Source organism: Mytilus californianus, unplaced genomic scaffold (genome assembly GCF_021869535.1).
Source record: "Mytilus californianus isolate M0D057914Y unplaced genomic scaffold, xbMytCali1.0.p SCAF_2, whole genome shotgun sequence".
NCBI classification, from domain to species: Eukaryota; Metazoa; Mollusca; class Bivalvia; order Mytilida; family Mytilidae; genus Mytilus; species Mytilus californianus.
Window position 1 is genome coordinate 78,740,099 of NW_026262668.1, and position 17,067 is coordinate 78,757,165.

The following is a 17,067-nucleotide window of genomic DNA, read 5'->3' on the forward strand; positions in this document are numbered from 1 at the left end:
CAAAATGAGATTAGGGGGGTAGGCCAATTAAAATTAATTTTGGACCAATTTCAAGAGATTGTGACGGGCAACGACTATATAGGTATTGTAGATGAGACAATGGCGCATCGTTTAAGAAAATCTCCAGAGTGTGGTTTATGTTCGAAAATCTGAAGTTACGGTTAAAAAACTGAAAATGTAAAATTGACAAAATAAGATTGTGGGGTAGGCCAATTTAAGTTAATTTTGAACCAATTTCATGAGAATGTGACGGGCAACGACTATATAGGTGTTGTAGAGGAGACAATGGCGCATCGTTTAAGAAAATCTCCAGAGTGGTTTATGTTCGAAAATCTGAAGTTACGGTTAAAAAACTGAATATTTTATTGTGAAATCGACAAACTGAGATTAGGGGGGTAGGGCACTAAAAGAAAATATTGGACCAATCTTAAGAGATTAAGACAGGCAACGACTATATAGGTGTTGTAGAGGAGACATTGGCGCATCGTTTAAGAAAATCTCCAGAGTGGTTTATGTTCGAAAATCTGAAGTTACGGTTAAAAAACTGAAATTGTGAAATTGACAAAATGAGAAAGGGGAGTAGGCCAATTCAAGTTAATTTTGGACCAATTTCAAGAGATTGTGACGGGCATCGACTATATAGGTGTTGTAGAGGAGACATTGGCGCATCGTTTAGGAAAATCTCCAGAGTGGTTTATGTTCGAAAATCTGAAGTTACGGTTAAAAAACTGAAATTGTGAAATTGACAAAATGAGATTAGGCGGGTAGGCCAATTTAAGTTAATTTTGAACCAATTTTAAGAGATTGTGACGGGCAACGACTATATAGATATTGTAGAGGAGACAATGGCGCATCGTTTAAGAAAATCCCCAGAGTGGTTTATGTTCGAAAATCTGAAGTTACGGTTAAAAAACTGAAAATTTTATTGTGAAATTGACAAAATGAGATTAGGGGTGGTAGGCCAATTAAAATTAATTTTGGACCAATTTCAAGAGATTGTGACGGGCAACGACTATATAGGTGTTGTAGAGAAGACATTGGCGCATCGTTTAAGAAAATCTCCAGAGTGGTTTATGTTCGAAAATCTGAAGTTACGGTTAAAAAACTGAAATTGTAAATTGACAAAATGAGATTGGGGGGTAGTCCAATTTAAGTTAATTTTGGACCAATTTCAAGAGATTGTGACGGGCAACGACTATATAGGTGTTGTAGAGGAGACATTGGCGCATTGTTTAAGAAAATCTCCAGAGTGGTTTATGTTCGAAAATCTGAAGTTACGGTTAAAAAACTACAATTGTGAAATTGACAAAATGAGATTAGGGGGGTAGGCCAATTAAAATTAATTTTGGACCAATTTCAAGAGATTGTGACGGGCAACGACTATATAGGTATTGTAGATGAGACAATGGCGCATCGTTTAAGAAAATCTCCAGAGTGTGGTTTATGTTCGAAAATCTGAAGTTACGGTTAAAAAACTGAAAATGTAAAATTGACAAAATAAGATTGTGGGGTAGGCCAATTTAAGTTAATTTTGAACCAATTTCATGAGAATGTGACGGGCAACGACTATATAGGTGTTGTAGAGGAGACAATGGCGCATCGTTTAAGAAAATCTCCAGAGTGGTTTATGTTCGAAAATCTGAAGTTACGGTTAAAAAACTGAAAATTTTATTGTGAAATCGACAAACTGAGATTAGGGGGGTAGGGCACTAAAAGAAAATATTGGACCAATTTTAAGAGATTAAGACAGGCAACGACTATATAGGTGTTGTAGAGGAGACATTGGCGCATCGTTTAAGAAAATCTCCAGAGTGGTTTATGTTCGAAAATCTGAAGTTACGGTTAAAAAACTGAAATTGTGAAATTGACAAAATGAGAAAGGGGAGTAGGCCAATTCAAGTTAATTTTGGACCAATTTCAAGAGATTGTGACGGGCATCGACTATATAGGTGTTGTAGAGGAGACATTGGCGCATCGTTTAGGAAAATCTCCAGAGTGGTTTATGTTCGAAAATCTGAAGTTACGGTTAAAAAACTGAAATTGTGAAATTGACAAAATGAGATTAGGCGGGTAGGCCAATTTAAGTTAATTTTGAACCAATTTTAAGAGATTGTGACGGGCAACGACTATATAGATATTGTAGAGGAGACAATGGCGCATCGTTTAAGAAAATCCCCAGAGTGGTTTATGTTCGAAAATCTGAAGTTACGGTTAAAAAACTGAAAATTTTATTGTGAAATTGACAAAATGAGATTAGGTGGGTAGGGCACTAAAAGAAAATATTGGATCAATTTCAAGAGATTGTGACGGGCAACGACTATATAGGTGTTGTAGAGGAGACATAAGGCGCATCGTTTAAGAAAATCTTCAGAGTGGTTTATGTTCGAAAATCTGAAGTTACGGTTAAAAAACTGAAATTGTGAAATTGACAGAATGAGATTAGGGGGGTAGGCCAATTTAAGTTAATTTTGGACCAATTTCAAGAGATTGTGACGGGCAACGACTATATAGGTGTTGTAGAGGAGACATTGGCGCATCGTTTAGGAAAATCTCCAGAGTGGTTTATGTTCGAAAATCTGAAGTTACGGTTAAAAAACTGAAATTGTGAAATTGACAAAATGAGATTTGGGGGTAGGCCAACTTAAGTTAATTTTGGACCAATTTCAAGAGATTCTGACGGGCAACAACTATATAGGTGTTGTAGAGGAGACAATGGCGCATCGTTTAAGAAAATCTCCAGGGTGGTTTATGTTCGAAAATCTGAAGTTACGGTTAAAAAACTGAAAATTTTATTGTGAAATTGACAAAATGAGATTAGGGGGGGTAGGCCAATTAAAATTAATTTTGGACCAATTTCAAGAGATTGTGACGGGCAACGACTATATAGGTGTTGTAGATGAGACATTGGCACATCGTCTAAGAAAATCTCCAGAGTGGTTTATGTTCGAAAATCTGAAGTTACGGTTAAAAAACTGAAATTGTAAAATTGACAAAATGAGATTGGGGGGTAGGCCAATTTAGGTTAATTTTGAACCAATTTTAAGAGATTGTGACGGGCAACGACTATAAAGGTGTTGTAGAGGAGACAATGGCGCATCGCTTAGAAAAATCTCGAGAGTGGTTTATGTTCGAAAATCTGAAGTTACGGTTAAAAAACTGAAATTGTGAAATTGACAAAATGAGATTAGGGGGGTAGGCCAATTTAAGTTAATTTTGGACCAATTTCAAGAGATTGTGACGGGCAACGACTATATAGGTGTTGTAGAGGAGACATTGGCGCATCGCTTAGAAAAATCTCGAGAGTGGTTTATGTTCGAAAATCTGAAGTTACGGTTAAAAAACTGAAATTGTGAAATTGATAAAATGAGATTTTGGGGTAGGCCAACTTAAGTTAATTTTGACCAAATTCAAGAGATTCTGACGGGCAACGACTATATAGGTGTTGTAGAGGAGACATTGGCGCATCGTTTAAGAAAATCTCCAGAGTGGTTTATGTTCGAAAATCTGAAGTTACGGTTAAAAACTGAAAATTTTATTGTGAAATTGACAAAATGAGATTAGGGAGGTAGGCAAATTAAAATTAATTTTGGAGCAATTTCAAGAGATTGTGACGGGCAAAGACTATAAAGGTGTTGTAGAGAAGACATTGGCACATCGTTTAAGAAAATCTCCAGAGTGGTTTATGTTCGAAAATCTGAAGTTACGGTTAAAAAACTGAAATTGTAAAATTGACAAAATGAGATTGGGGGGTAGGCCAATTTAAGTTAATTTTAGACCAATTTCAAGAGATTGTGACGGGCAACGACTATATAGGTGTTGTAGATGAGACAATGGCGCATCGTTTAAGAAAATCTCCAAAGTGGTTTATGTTCGAAAATCTGAAGTTACGGTTAAAAAACTGAAATTGTAAAATTGACAAAATGAGATTGTGGGGTAGGCCAATTTAAGTTAATTTTGAACCAATTTCATGAGATTGTGACGGGCAACGACTATATAGGTGTTGTAGAGGAGACAATGGCGCATCGTTTAAGAAAATCTCCAGACTGGTTTATGTTCGAAAATCTGAAGTTACGGTTAAAAAACTGAACATTTTATTGTGAAATCGACAAACTGAGATTAGGGGGGTAGGGCACTAAAAGAAAATATTGGACCAATTTTAAGAGATTGTGACAGGCAACGACTATATAGGTGTTGTAGAGGAGACATTGGCGCATCGTTTAAGAAAATCTCCAGAGTGGTTTATGTTCGAAAATCTGAAGTTACGGTTAAAAAACTGAAATTGTGAAATTGACAAATTGAGAAAGGGGAGTAGGCCAATTCAAGTTAATTTTGGACCAATTTCAAGAGATTGTGACGGGCATCAACTATATAGGTGTTGTAGAGGAGACATTGGCGCATCGTTTAGGAAAATCTCCAGAGTGGTTTATGTTCGAAAATCTGAAGTTACGGTTAAAAAAATGAAAATTTTATTGTGAAATTGACAAAATGAGATTAGGTGGGTAGGGCACTAAAAGAAAATATTGGATCAATTTCAAGAGATTGTGACGGGCAACGACTATATAGGTGTTGTAGAGGAGACATTGGCGCATCGTTTAAGAAAATCTTCAGAGTGGTTTATGTTCGAAAATCTGAAGTTACGGTTAAAAAACTGAAATTGTGAAATTGACAGAATGAGATTAGGGGGGTAGGCCAATTAAAATTAATTTTGGACCAATTTCAAGAGATTGTGACGGGCAACGACTATATAGGTGTTGTAGATGAGACAATGGCGCATCGTTTAAGAAAATCTCCAGAGTGTGGTTTATGTTCGAAAATCTGAAGTTACGGTTAAAAATCTGAAATCGTAAAATTGACAAAATGAGATTGTAGGGTAGGCCAATTTAAGTTAATTTTGAACCAATTTCATGAGATTGTGACGGGCAACGACTATATAGGTGTTGTAGAGGAGACAATGGCGCATCGTTTAAGAAAATCTCCAGAGTGGTTTATGTTCGAAAATCTGAAGTTACGGTTAGAAAACTGAAATTGTGAAATTGACAAAATGAGATTAGGGGGGTAGGCCAATTTAAGTTAATTTTTGACCAATTTCAAGAGATTGTGACGGGCAACGACTATATAGGTGTTGTAGAGGAGACAATGGCGCATCGTTTAAGAAAATCTCCAGAGTGGTTTATGTTCGAAAATCTGAAGTTACGGTTAAAAAACTGAAATTGTGAAATTGACAAAAACGGAAAAATTGATGAAATTTTCGTTTCCGTTCTCTAACTTCAGTTTGCCTCAACCAAATGTTATGAAACTTAGACACAATGCTTATTTCCACAAAACGGTCTCAACTGTATGTGGAAGTTGACTGATGCATATTTAAAATCTTGAAAAATAGACGAACACTCATCCTTAATGTTTAAAATTAACTATTTCCCAATTAATCAAAGTGACAATTTATATACCTTCAGACATTTATTGACATGTACAATATATTTCAGATCACTTGAAGTAGTATTGGCAGTAATTTTAAAGTGATCATTTGATTAAGCATTTGAATGGGCTTGATAGTGCTTTTTTTTTTCGATATCTCACTTTTTGTAGTAGTCATTCAAAATTCGCAATTTGTCTAAATAAACATATCTTTAACAAATAAATATCACAAAATAATAAAGAAAACACATACGGAAACAGAAGTGGGCAAGTGGCCGAAAATTGTTTATTTATTACAATAACAAAAACAGACATAATTTGAAAGTCTCAATTATGAAATGCTTACGTTTTCCCTTTTCTTTAGATTACTACGTATTCGTGAACACATACATGCAAACAAATAAATATTTTCCTCTCATTCTACGTTTAGAATTAACAATGGGAATGGAATTAAATGAGGTTTTTCTAAACATTTAATTATGTATATTTCTGTTAATATTTGAAATGTATGTTCTTATTATTTAGTTACTTTTTGTTGGGTTGCTTAATGATTGACATTTGCACTTCATTTGGTTTTATTTATACCAAATGAATACTCATTCATTTTACAATAACAATAACAATAGGTCTTGACAGATACAAGTTCTTAATTACTTCATTTAATTTAAGGATGAAAATGCAAAGGGATACTGAATTGCACATAACTATTACATCTTATTTACTTTTGTTTTAATGAGTTTGGACAGATGGGCATAAATCCTTCATTTGAAACAATTAAACTGTCTTGTTATAAAATATTGTAAGAGGAAATCTGTCACTGGAACCAATTAATCCACCTTAAAATTTGATGGTTCACACAATAAAATTCTAACCTTAGAGATTTGGTAAATTGTTTTAAATGGCTTTCTATAATCATTATCATGATAATCTATCATGTGTCTCTAGATTTCAATTCATGTTTTATTAAAAAAAAACAAGGGGGGGGGGGGGGGGGGCGGACACACACATTGAATGAAAAGTGATATTACATGTTTAATATAACATAACAAAATAACAAAACATTTAACATAAATAGTTTAAGAAAGGTCGTAATGGAATTGTAGCAAACTTTGCACACTTTTAAATGACTTTGTAAATCAACAAAAAATACTCCGGCGTTATGGTCATTATTTTTCATAACAATTCTTACAGTGCAATTTTGATAAAGTCGTGTATTTCTTCCTGAAAAGGTTCTGTTTCGTACACATCGCTATGTGTGATTTCTCGAAATTTCTACATTTTCTGCTATTTATCCGTAGCAAGTTAACTTCTCCAGCTAAAATTTTACCGCTGGTAAATCATTTGTTACTTTAACCACAGAGTGAATGTAATGTTAACTGGCAGAAAAACTACATATATAAGTAAAATACGGATAAACAGGATTATTTTTTTAACAAAATTAACTTTTGAATACTATCTTATGATCATAAACAAGCTTCTGTCCAAGTATGGTACAAATCCAGGATAGTTTAAGAAAGTTATTAAAATTTGAAAAACTTTACCACAGAGTGAATGTTATGTTAACTGGCAGAAAAACTAAGTCCAGTTATGAGTAAAATACGGATAAACAGGATTTTTTTTTTACAAAATTTTCTTCTGGATACTATCTTATGATTATAAACAAGCTTCTGTCCAAGGTTGGTACAAATCCAGGATAGTTTAAGAAAGTTATTAAAATTTGAAAAACTTTAACCACAGAGTGAATGTAATGTTAACTGGCAGAAAAACTAAGTCCATTTATGAGTAAAATACGGATAAACAGGATTTTTTTTTACAAAATTTACTTCTGGATACTATCTTATGATCATAAACAAGCTTCTGTCCAAGTTTATTAGAAATCCAGGATAGTTTAAGAAAGTTATTAAAATTTCAAAAACTTTAACCACAGAGTGAATATTTGTGGACGCCGCCGACGACGACGGACGACGACGACGACAACGCCGACGACGGAATGTAGGATCGCTATGTCTCGCTTTTGCGACAAAAGTCGCAGGCTCGACAAAAATCAAAAGAAAACTTCACGACGACAAAATAGACGATTTTGTGCCCTGGATCGTGAATTGATCGGTCTTTTTCGAGTGTTATCATGTTTTTTTTTCGTGTGAATATGCTGTAAAATGTTAACAAACAGACTTCTTCTCTTTTCGTAAGACGGGAAATAAAAGTTTAAAAAAAACGTCAAAGGTAAAAACATCAATTGAAGTTATACACGTTGAATATAAAATTATTCTTAGAATGCTCTTTTTGAATATTCAAAAATGTGTAACAAAGCCATCTGTAGGGTGTAGGTAGGTGAAATTCTAACATAAAAACCGATCTAAAATTGACACTTTAAGTCAGAAGAGCATAAGTTATGGAACAAAATAACATTTGGTTGAGACGAATTGTAGTTAAAGAGCACGGAAATGAAAATTTCAGCAATTTTTCTATTTGTAAAGGAGTATAATTCTAGAACGGTAAAAGTGACGCCACCAAAATTAAAATTTGATCTGTGTTTTGTGGTAATAAGCATCGTTTGTTGATGTGGTTCATAAGTGTTTCTCGTTTCTCGTTTTTTATATAGATTAGACCGTTGGTTTTCCCGTTTGAATGGTTTTACACTAGTAAATTTTGGGGCCCTTTATAGCTTGCTGTTCGGTGTGAGCTAAGGCTCCATGTTGAAGACTGTACTTTGACCTATAATTGTTTACTTTTATAAATTTTGACTTGGATGGAGAGTTGTCTCATTGGCACTCATACCACATCTTCTTATATCTATATATTGTGTATAAATTTTATGACAATTGGTTGAGGCAAACTAAAGTTAGAGAACGGAAACCAATTTTGGGACGTACGGACACAGGGACGTTCAGGCGGACAAGGGTAAAGTTTAATGCCCCTCCGCTACGGCGGGGGCATAATAAGCTAAAAAATATTGATAGGTTATCGAGTTCCTTTTTGTGATATATGATTTTTTTTTAAATGGGGCGAAAAGGATGACTCGGACTTTTACATTAAATTTAGCATTGGCATTATTTGGGACATACGGATGCACGGACGTACAGACGGACAAGGGTAAAGTTTAATGCTCCTCCGCTACGGCGGGGGCATAATAAGCTAAAAAATATTGATAGGTTATCGAGTTCCTTTTTGTGATATATGATTTTTTTTTAAATGGGGCGAAAAGGATGACTCGGACTTTTACATTAAATTTAGCATTGGCATTATTTGGGACGTACGGATGCACGGACGTACAGACGGACAAGGGTAAAGCTTAATGCCCCTCCGCTACGGCGGGGCATAATAAGCTAAAAATATTAATAGTTTATAAAATTCCTTTTTGTGATATATGTTTTTTTTTTAATGGGGGAAAAAGGATGACTTGGACTTTTACCTTATATTTAGCATTGGCATTATTTGGGACGTACAGACGCACGGACGTACAGACGGATAAGGGTAAATCTTAATGCCCCTCCGCTACGGCGGGGGCATAATAAGCTAAAAATTTGATAGGTTATAGAATTCCTTTTTGTGATATTTTTTTACTAGAATTATTTCACACGCGAGTAAATGTAAATATATTTATTTTCTAAAAAAATATAAGTTCGATATCGCACAGCTAATTCTTTTAAAATCTAGAAACAACTGATTAACATAAAAGTTGACAAACACTAAAATTGGAACACGTGCAACCTAGTTCACGAGAAAGATAATAAACCGTTATTAGCTACCACATACGAACATCTATCAACTCTTGCCATAAACTTGCGTATCGTCCCCATAACATTTATGAATTTGACAGATGCTGAGTTCGGACAGAGAAAACAATAAACATTGATATAAACATCTATTAAAATTTTAAATTCAAATCAAAGTTGTGTTTTAAATTTCGTTTTTGTATTACTGTTCTCTCATATTTTCCATTGTTTTGTAAAAAAAAAAAAATTGAAATTGTCTCAGTCAAATAATTTGACAAAGTTTATCAGAAGTTTAGCTATTACCCTATTATACTCAACGAAGCTCGGAGATAAATGTACGTTCACCCGTTAGAACGTTTAACGACCGTTGACTCGTCGAAAAAAGGGAACGGGTGTGGTTTGGTCATTCAACAAGATAATTCCAAAGCTTTCAGACAAATTACTTCTTTATTTCAGCAATCACTTCTTTTGTATTAATAAAATAAAATTAATAGGACTGTATTATACTTCTTTCCATTTTTGGGGACCATTATTATCAATTATGTTGTGTGCAGTATACAAATATGTAATAATGTGCACGTTTACAATCATCCATGTTTTATGTGGATGGCGGAGTTGACAGAAAGATATATGCAAAAAGAATATAAAATGACATTGTCAAAGTTTTAGGACCCTGTTATTTCAATATAAAAAATTACTTACTTCATTGTCGTGTTTGTGGACTACCGACTCAAGAGAATGTTGATTTCAACAAAGTGTGTTGTAAACGGTGTATACATACTGTCGGATAAATTTCGCGGGAAAAATATTGATGTATTTTTTTATACAAGTATAAAAAGTAACATCATTCCATTATACAATATAAACCCCCCCCCCTATTTTTTTAACCTAACTTTCGATTTCCAAACATGAACGTTTCTGGAGTTTTTCAAAATCGATACGCCAATGTCTTCTCTAATGTCTCCTCTACGTTACACATACAGTCGTTGCCCGTCACAATCTCTATAAATTGGGTTTCAATCATCTTAAGGTACGCCATCCCTCGTTTTTTAAATTTCAGTTTTTTAACCGTAACTTCAGATTTTCGAACATAAACCACTCTGGAGATTTTGTGAACCGATGCACCAATGTCTCCTCTACAACACCTATATAGTCGTTGCCCTTCACAATTTCGTTAAAATGGTCCAAAATTTTCTTTTATTGCCCTACCCTCCTAATCTCATTTTGTCAATTTCACAATAAAATTTTCAGTTTTTTAACCGTAACTTCAGATTTTCGAACATAAACCACTCTGGAGATTTTCTTAACCGATGCGCCAATGTCTCCTCTACAACACCTATATAGTCGTTGCCCGTCACAATCTCTTTAAAATGGTCCAAATTTTTCTTTTAGTGCCCTACCCCCCTAATCTCATTTTGTCAATTTCATAATAAAATTTTCAGTTTTTTAACCGTAACTTCAGATTTTCGAACATAAACCACTCTGGAGATTTTGTGAACCGATGCACCAATGTCTCCTCTACAACACCTATATAGTCGTTGCCATTCACAATTTCTTTAAAATGGTCAAAAATTTTCTTTTATTGCCCTACCCTCCTAATCTCATTTTGTCAATTTCACAATAAAATTTTCAGTTTTTTAACCGTAACTTCAGATTTTCGAACATAAACCACTCTGGACATTTTCTTAAACGATGCGCCAATGTCTCCTCTACAACACCTATATAGTCGTTGCCCGTCACAATCTCTTTAAAATGGTCCAAATTTTTCTTTTAGTGCCCTACCCCCCTAATCTCATTTTGTCAATTTCATAATAAAATTTTCAGTTTTTTAACCGTAACTTCAGATTTTCGAACATAAACCACTCTGGAGATTTTCTTAAACGATGAGCCAATGTCTCCTCTACAACACCTATATAGTCGTTGCCCGTCACAATCTCTTTAAAATGGTCCAAATTTTTCTTTTAGTGCCCTACCCCCATAATCTCATTTTGTCAATTTCACAATAAAATTTTCAGTTTTTTAACCGTAACTTCAGATTTTCGAACATAAACCACTCTGGAGATTTTCTTAAACGATGCGCCAATGTCTCCTCTACAACACCTATATAGTCGTTGCCCGTCACAATCTCTTGAAATTTACCAAAATTAACTTAAATTGGCCTACCCCCCTAATCTCATTTTGTCAATTTCACAATTTCAGTTTTTTAACCGTAACTTCAGATTTTCGAACATAAACCACTCTGGAGATTTTCTTAAACGATGCGCCAATGTCTCCTCTACAACACCTATATAGTCGTTGCCCGTCAAAATCTCTTTAAAATGATCCAAATTTTTCTTTTAGGGCCCTACCCCCATAATCTCATTTTGTCAATTTCACAATAATGTTTTCAGTTTTTTAACTGTAACTTCAGATTTTCGAACATAAACCACTCTGGAGATTTTCTTAAACGATGTGCCAATGTCTCCTCTACAACACCTATATAGTCGTTGCCCGTCAAAATCTCTTTAAAATGGTCCAAATTTTTCTTTTATTGCCCTACCCTCCTAATCTCATTTTGTCAATTTCACAATAAAATTTTCAGTTTTTTAACCGTAACTTCAGATTTTCGAACATAAACCACTCTGGAGATTTTCTTAAACGATGCGCCAATGTCTCCTCTACAACACCTATATAGTCGTTGCCCGTCACAATCTCTTTAAAATGGTCCAAATTTTTCTTTTAGTGCCCTACCCCCCTAATCTCATTTTGTCAATTTCACAATAAAATTTTCAGTTTTTTAACCGTAACTTCAGATTTTCGAACATAAACCACTCTGGAGATTTTCTTAAACGATGCGCCAATGTCTCCTCTACAACACCTATATAGTAGTTGCCCGTCACAATCTCTTGAAATTTACCAAAATTAACTTAAATTGGCCTACCCCCCTAATCTCATTTTGTCAATTTCACAATTTCAGTTTTTTAACCGTAACTTCAGATTTTCGAACATAAACCACTCTGGAGATTTTCTTAAACGATGCGCCAATGTCTCCTCTACAACACCTATATAGTCGTTGCCCGTCAAAATCTCTTTAAAATGATCCGAATTTTTCTTTTAGTGCCCTACCCCCATAATCTCATTTTGTCAATTTCACAATAATGTTTTCAGTTTTTTAACTGTAACTTCAGATTTTCGAACATAAACCACTCTGGAGATTTTCTTAAACGATGTGCCAATGTCTCCTCTACAACACCTATATAGTCGTTGCCCGTCAAAATCTCTTTAAAAAGGTCCAAATTTTTCTTTTATTGCCCTACCCTCCTAATCTCATTTTGTCAATTTCACAATAAAATTCTCAGTTTTTTAACCGTAACTTCAGATTTTCGAACATAAACCACTCTGGACATTTTCTTAAACGATGCGCCAATGTCTCCTCTACAACACCTATATAGTCGTTGCCCGTCACAATCTCTTTAAAATGGATCAAATTTTTCATTTAGTGCCCTACCCCCCTAATCTCATTTTGTCAATTTCACAATAAAATTTTCAGTTTTTTAATCGTAACTTCAGATTTTCGAACATAAACCACTCTGTAGATTTTCTTAACCGATGCGCCAATGTCTCCTCTACAACACCTATATAGTCGTTGCCCGTCACAATCTCTTTAAAATGGTCCAAATTTTTCTTTTAGTGCCCTACCCTCCTAATCTCATTTTGTCAATTTCACAATAAAATTTTCAGTTTTTTAACCTTAACTTCAGATTTTCGAACATAAACCACTCTGGAGATTTTGTTAACCGATGCACCAATGTCTCCTCTACAACACCTATATAGTCGTTGCCATTCACAATTTCTTTAAAATGGTCCAAATTTTTCTTTTAGTGCCCTACCCCCCTAATCTCATTTTGTCAATTTCATAATAAAATTTTCAGTTTTTTCACCGTAACTTCAGATTTTCGAACATAAACCACTCTGGAGATTTTGTTAACCGATGCACCAATGTCTCCTCTACAACACCTATGTAGTCGTTGCCATTCACAATCTCTTTAAAATGGTCCAAATTTTTCTTTTAGTGCCCTACCCCCCTAATCTCATTTTGTCAATTTCACAATAAAATTTTCAGTTTTTTAACCGTAACTTCAGATTTTCGAACATAAACCACTCTGGAGATTTTCTTAAACGATGCGCCAATGTCTCCTCTACAACACCTATATAGTCGTTGCCCGTCAAAATCTCTTTAAAATGGTCCAAATTTTTCTTTTATTGCCCTACCCTCCTAATCTCATTTTGTCAATTTCACAATAAAATTCTCAGTTTTTTAACCGTAACTTCAGATTTTCGAACATAAACCACTCTGGAGATTTTCTTAAACGATGAGCCAATGTCTCCTCTACAACACCTATATAGTCGTTGCCCGTCACAATCTCTTTAAAATGGTCCAAATTTTTCTTTTAGTGCCCTACCCCCATAATCTCATTTTGTCAATTTCACAATAAAATTTTCAGTTTTTTAACCGTAACTTCAGATTTTCGAACATAAACCACTCTGGAGATTTTCTTAAACGATGCGCCAATGTCTCCTCTACAACACCTATATAGTCGTTGCCCGTCACAATCTCTTGAAATTTACCAAAATTAACTTAAATTGGCCTACCCCCCTAATCTCATTTTGTCAATTTCACAATTTCAGTTTTTTAACCGTAACTTCAGATTTTCGAACATAAACCACTCTGGAGATTTTCTTAAACGATGCGCCAATGTCTCCTCTACAACACCTATATAGTCGTTGCCCGTCAAAATCTCTTTAAAATGATCCGAATTTTTCTTTTAGTGCCCTACCCCCATAATCTCATTTTGTCAATTTCACAATAATGTTTTCAGTTTTTTAACTGTAACTTCAGATTTTCGAACATAAACCACTCTGGAGATTTTCTTAAACGATGTGCCAATGTCTCCTCTACAACACCTATATAGTCGTTGCCCGTCAAAATCTCTTTAAAAAGGTCCAAATTTTTCTTTTATTGCCCTACCCTCCTAATCTCATTTTGTCAATTTCACAATAAAATTCTCAGTTTTTTAACCGTAACTTCAGATTTTCGAACATAAACCACTCTGGACATTTTCTTAAACGATGCGCCAATGTCTCCTCTACAACACCTATATAGTCGTTGCCCGTCACAATCTCTTTAAAATGGATCAAATTTTTCTTTTAGTGCCCTACCCCCCTAATCTCATTTTGTCAATTTCACAATAAAATTTTCAGTTTTTTAATCGTAACTTCAGATTTTCGAACATAAACCACTCTGTAGATTTTCTTAACCGATGCGCCAATGTCTCCTCTACAACACCTATATAGTCGTTGCCCGTCACAATCTCTTTAAAATGGTCCAAATTTTTCTTTTAGTGCCCTACCCTCCTAATCTCATTTTGTCAATTTCACAATAAAATTTTCAGTTTTTTAACCGTAACTTCAGATTTTCGAACATAAACCACTCTGGAGATTTTGTTAACCGATGCACCAATGTCTCCTCTACAACACCTATATAGTCGTTGCCATTCACAATTTCTTTAAAATGGTCCAAATATTTCTTTTAGTGCCCTACCCCCCTAATCTCATTTTGTCAATTTCATAATAAAATTTTCAGTTTTTTCACCGTAACTTCAGATTTTCGAACATAAACCACTCTGGAGATTTTGTTAACCGATGCACCAATGTCTCCTCTACAACACCTATGTAGTCGTTGCCCTTCACAATCTCTTTAAAATGGTCCAAATTTTTCTTTTAGTGCCCTACCCCCCTAATCTCATTTTGTCAATTTCACAATAAAATTTTCAGTTTTTTAACCGTAACTTCAGATTTTCGAACATAAACCACTCTGGAGATTTTCTTAAACGATGCGCCAATGTCTCCTCTACAACACCTATATAGTCGTTGCCCCTTACAATCTCTATAAATTGGTCCAAAATTAACTTTGAGTGCCCAACCCCCAAATCTCATTTTGTAAATTTCAGTTTTTTAACCCCAACTTCAGATTTTCGAACATAAAGTGATCTGGATTTTTTTTCTACACGATGCGCCAATGTCTCCTCTACAACAACTATATAGTCGTTGCCGGTCACAATCTCTATAAATTGGTTCAACATTAACTTTTAGTGCCCTACCTCCCTAATCTCATTTAGTCAATTTCAGTTTTTTTACCGTAACTTCAGATTTTTGAACATAAACCACTCTGGAGATTTTCCTAAACGATGCGGAAATGTCTCCTCTAAAACACCTATATAGTCGTTGCCTGTAACAATCTATTCAAATTGGTCAAAAAATAACTTAAAATGTCCTATACCCTAATTTCTTTTTGTTAATTTCAGTTTTTTTCTACCACAATTTAAGATTTTCGAACATAAACCACTCTGGAGATTTTCCTAAACGATGCGGCACTATCTCCTCTTAAACACCTATATAGTCGTAACCTGTCACAATCTCTATTAATCGGACCAAACAATGTAAAGTGCACCCCCATTCCCTAAAAATGCATTGTGTCAATGTGTTAACTTATGGTCATTGTAATCCAGCTGTCTATTGAATGCCTTATGTGGATTTATTTAGTTAGGAAAGAAAAGCTTTGTATTCTTTATATATGAAGTATGGTTTCCCTTTTGTTTTAAGTTAGTTTTTTCGTTTTTGTTTAAGATTGTATGTATTCTCATAATTGTTCGCTAGCTCGAAAAAACGTGATAACCTTATGTGATATTGTGGTTTTTAGTTATACCTCCTAATTGTTCGCTAGCTAATTGTTCGCTACAATTGTTCGCTAGAATGGGTCAGGTCAAATTTTTGTGCAGTTTAAAATTATTCCTGAAAATCAAATGGTCGGAGCTTTAAGCCAGATTTGTTTACCAAAATTGAGTCAGGAAAGCATAAAGAAAAAATGTGATGAACACATCGATTTCTTCCAACTAATTTTCTTTGTTTTTACACTTATTGTATAATTACATCAATACCAAAACAGAGCACATTATTACAGCCATGTCTACCGACTGAATTGACGTATGTTAATTTTCTAATAAATCATCGTAAACTTTATTTATGTCACCCAACATAAAAAAAAAACATAAAATCTGCAATATTCGACTGCAAATTGAATTTTTGCTCTATTGCTTCTTCTACGGAATATCTCCAGAAGAGGTCCAGATTCATTTCTTTGGACTCTTCACCAGAAGACATTCTGGAGATGTACAGAAGAGACCAATAAAACACGCCCCAGCTAAATGTAAGATTTCAATGCAATCACGACGTCGCGCGCAGTGTTTTTCCCCTAGCTGTTCAAAAGATTCAACTGCGTATACTCACAAAACGAATTCGATGACCACTTACAAATATTGTATCAATAAGTTATTGTAGTGGCAATAACATATTTAAAAAAAAATCATAGGACAAGGGTTTCGTAAATGCTTATTAAAAGATAAAATTGCTGAAAGTTTTCGAGATAGTTTCGTGTATTCTATACTTTTAAACTTCTATTTTCCAGTTAAATGTATTTACAAATTCTCTGAAAGAAGTCCATTTTTTCGAGTATTCACATATAGTTACTTATGGCCTAGTTTATGGAAAAAAATGTGGGATCGGCCACTCACATACATGTTACCCTTATACAATAATCTATGCCAAATGTTTCAGGTACGTTAATGTAGATTTTATCTGAAGCACAACAAAACTCAACATTTAATTCATTAAGTTATCTGATACACATGGTACCATATGTAAACGATTGTCATCATCAAATATCTTGCAGAATAATCCAAACACTGCCCTTCTTCTTGTAAATTTGCATAAAATATGGAATGTTTGGTTTAAAAATATATTAGTTGTTCTTTGAATAAAATGTGATGCGATATAATTAAACAAGGCCGCAACACAAGTACCAATATTAGACATCCAAAAACATATAAATGGTATCCAA

General features: G+C 34.4%; 1 long non-coding RNA gene across 2 annotated transcripts; it reads right to left on the minus strand.

The window, feature by feature from the left end:
- Positions 1-11,826: 11,826 nt before the first annotated feature.
- On the minus strand, positions 11,827-15,227 carry LOC127728269 (uncharacterized). Of its 2 annotated transcripts, none has more exons than XR_007994063.1 (4): positions 14,840-15,227; positions 13,434-13,700; positions 12,746-12,860; positions 11,827-11,988 (listed from the first exon to the last, which is right to left on the minus strand). It is a non-coding gene; the product is annotated as an uncharacterized LOC127728269 (long non-coding RNA). The 2 variants fall into 2 exon arrangements; XR_007994064.1 differs by lacking the exon at positions 14,840-15,227 and adding an exon at positions 14,458-14,550.
- Positions 15,228-17,067: the final 1,840 nt, after the last annotated feature.